The following is a 3,298-nucleotide window of genomic DNA, read 5'->3' as shown; positions in this document are numbered from 1 at the left end:
AATTCATTTTCTTTTTTTCTCTTTTTCTTTTTCTAAAAAGAATTCTCCAGTTTAATAGATGAGAATGGTATCTTCTTTCAGGACAGCCAAGTTTTTCTATATACTTCCCTTTATGACCGTGTTTCCTGGATCACCTCGTTGGCAAGGTGAAAGATCTCAGAAACCCAGGGCCCTGCGAGAACCAAGCAAAACCAGTAATGCACTAGTGAAATGGGAAGTTGCCAAGAGTATCAATCTACAGAAGGTGCTAAGCATCCTTGGGGCTCTAAAACAACTCTAGATATGAAATGAGATGGAGAGAATTATAATGACCTGAATTCCTCTCTGGGATATCACTATACCTATTTGAAGGTGATACTTTCAAAAACTACTTGGGGTGTTAGGGGAGAGAGGAGATGCTTTGGACTATTAAACTGCCTCCTAAGGAAGATGGGTCTGCTTAACTGCAGGGAGCTAGTTTCATTAAGCAGATGTGCAAGTTCCGGGACAGAGCGGACTTGCTTGTTGCCACAAGGAGTCTTCCTTCTCAGCTCTTCCTTCATGCATCACCCAGCCTCTCTTCTAAACAAACATTGAGCAAACATTTTAAAGGAAAAAACAGACACTGAATTATTAGTTGCTCTGGGCACCTACACATTACAGGCTGGCAAGGGGTGGGGAAAAGGAATAGTCAGATATCCCGGGATCCTAGCAAGCACGGAACAGAAGCCTGAGCAGAGAAGAACCAGGAGATTAGGTAGACCACCCAAATGGAAACTTAGGAACAGGGACCAAGGCCAAAGCCCTCTTACAGGGACTGCAGCCCGTGCAGGATGGAACAGAGATCTCTTGAATTGAATAGTGGCCCTGTTGTTGAAACACCAGCATATTCCCCGAGAGAAAAAAATGGCAAAAGACCCGACCAGGCAAATTTCCAAATGAAGAAAAACAAATGGCTAATATAAAAAAAGAAAATGTTCAACTTCACTAGAAAGCAAAACAACAATAAGGGATTTTTCCCATCTGATTGGCAAGGTTTCTGTTTTCTTTTTCTTTCTTCTTGCTTTTTGTTCTTTCTTACTCTCTTTCTTTTTTAATGATGATACTCACTGTTGAGAGAGTAGGGAAAGGGCACTCTCACACACAGCTGGTAGTTCTGTGAATTGGCACAGCTTATCTGGAGGGCAATTTGGCAGACTGTATTAAAAACCCTTCAGACAGCACTCTTTTTGATCCAGCACTTCTACTTCTAGGAATTTTTCCTACGGAAATAATTAGAAATGAACACAAAGATGAATAATAGCAGCTTAGCATTTACTGGGTGTTCACTCTGTGCCAGACAATATGCTAAGAACTTTACACTTTACTCACTTAGCCTTTGCAGCAACATACGATGAGTATTATTGTGTCCATTTTCAGGTGGGGAAACTGAGGCTCAAAGAGCTGTAGTAAGTTGCACAAGTTCAAGCAACAGGTAAGTGACAGGCTGGGGGCTCGAACCCTGATTTCTAACTCCAAAAGCCATGCTCTGAGCCACCTCGCTATACCACCCTCTGGAAAACTGTGTATAAAAATGATGCTCTGCATGGTATTCCTTAAAATAGCAAAAATTCAGAAATCATTTCATTGTGTAGGAATTGAGGGATACTTAAATAAATCATGTAGACTCATATGATAAAATACATAGCCATTAAAAATAAGTTGTGAAAAAATAAGGATATGGGGAAACAGTCATAGTATATACTAAATGAAAAAAAAGGATGTAAAAAGGATAATGTCACATTTTCATTTTTAAGATGCATATATGCCATTTTTATGAAATTCAAAAATAGGAAAGACTAGCCTATGGTGATCAAGATTTGGGGTGGGGGGTGGTCATCGGTTGGGAAGCATGCTGGGGCTCTGGAAATATTCTAGATCTTGATCTGGGTTGTGGTCAACTTGGTGTACCCAGTCGTATAGTTAAAATGTGTGCTTTATGAAAGTTTACATGTCACTAAACTTTATATCTCACTAAAAAAGAAAAAAAACTCATAAATGCATAGAAAAAATCCTGGAGGAAAAGAACAGAAAAATGTTAGCAGTGATTGTTGCTAAGTATAATTTTCATTTTATTCTTTTTTTTTTTTCTTGGCCATGCCACTCGGCTTGCAGGATCTTAGTTCCCTAACCAGGGATTGAACCCAGGCCCATGGCAGTGAAAGCATGGAGTCCTAACCCCTGGACCACCAGGGCATTCCCTCATCTTATTCTTTATATTATTCTTTCTTTTCTTTCTTTTTTTAATAATAAGACTGTATTACATTTATAATCAGAAAAAAAAAATGCCCAGTTTATCATTGGAGGGGAGTAGGGGAGACGGACATGCACATGAGAACCATCTGTGGTCCAGACCTGGGACTCTGGGGGCGGACAGAGCTTCTCAAGGGTCTCCAGTCCTGGGCACCCTCCTAAGTCTGGTCTTGCAGGCAGGATGCCATGGTTCCTAGGACAGAGAGAAGGGAGGAGAGAAGCCCAGTGCCCAGCCCTGTTTGAAAGGTAAAGCTGAGCGACAGGCCCTGAAGAGCTGGGATGGACTAAAAGCAATGCCCTTGAGACAAACCCCTCTAACTTTAAAATCTTGCTAGGTGGGTACTGCACTCTCACTCCCATCCCGGTCACAGCAATAACTCCTCATTCCGCCGCCAGTTGGGTGCCTTGCTGCTCACTGGCGATGACATCAGGCCTCCAGGGAGCACACTGGCTGTCAGTCAAGTCTTTCTGGCAGCAGTGAGACACCGCTGCTGCCTGTTTTAAAGGGACAACTTCTGCCTGAATAAGGGAGCCAGGTTTGGGCCATTTAACTCTTTCTTTCCATTTAGAGTCTTGATTCCCGGGCAGTAGAGAAATTAGGGTGGGTACTTCCTGAGATCACCACTGACAGTGAAATCCTGCCAACCAAGAGGTGAATCAAAATAAAGAATTTAAGTATAAAGAAGCTTTGGTATATAATATTATAATATTTAATATTATAAATATTAAATATGCTTAAATATAAAATAAGAAAAAATAACTGAGAAATAGCAGTTCTTCCTTTCTTCCTTCCTAAGAAACATCAATTTTATTAGGGCTATCAAATGTTCCTAGTAAAACAAATCCAACATTTCCTAGCCTCTGTTGCAGCTAGATGTGGCATTTAACACAGTGATGTCCAATGAGGTATAGACTGGGAAATTGTAGAAAGCCTTCCTTTCTTGATAGAGTCTTTTCTCCTTCCTTAGTGGAACAAAAACATGATGGCTGGAGCTGCAGCAGCTGTTTTGCAATCGTGAGGAAAATC

Source organism: Eubalaena glacialis, chromosome 13 (genome assembly GCF_028564815.1).
Source record: "Eubalaena glacialis isolate mEubGla1 chromosome 13, mEubGla1.1.hap2.+ XY, whole genome shotgun sequence".
NCBI lineage: Eukaryota > Metazoa > Chordata > Mammalia > Artiodactyla > Balaenidae > Eubalaena > Eubalaena glacialis.
The sequence above is the reverse complement of the archived record's forward strand: the minus strand, read 5'-3'. Positions refer to the sequence as shown.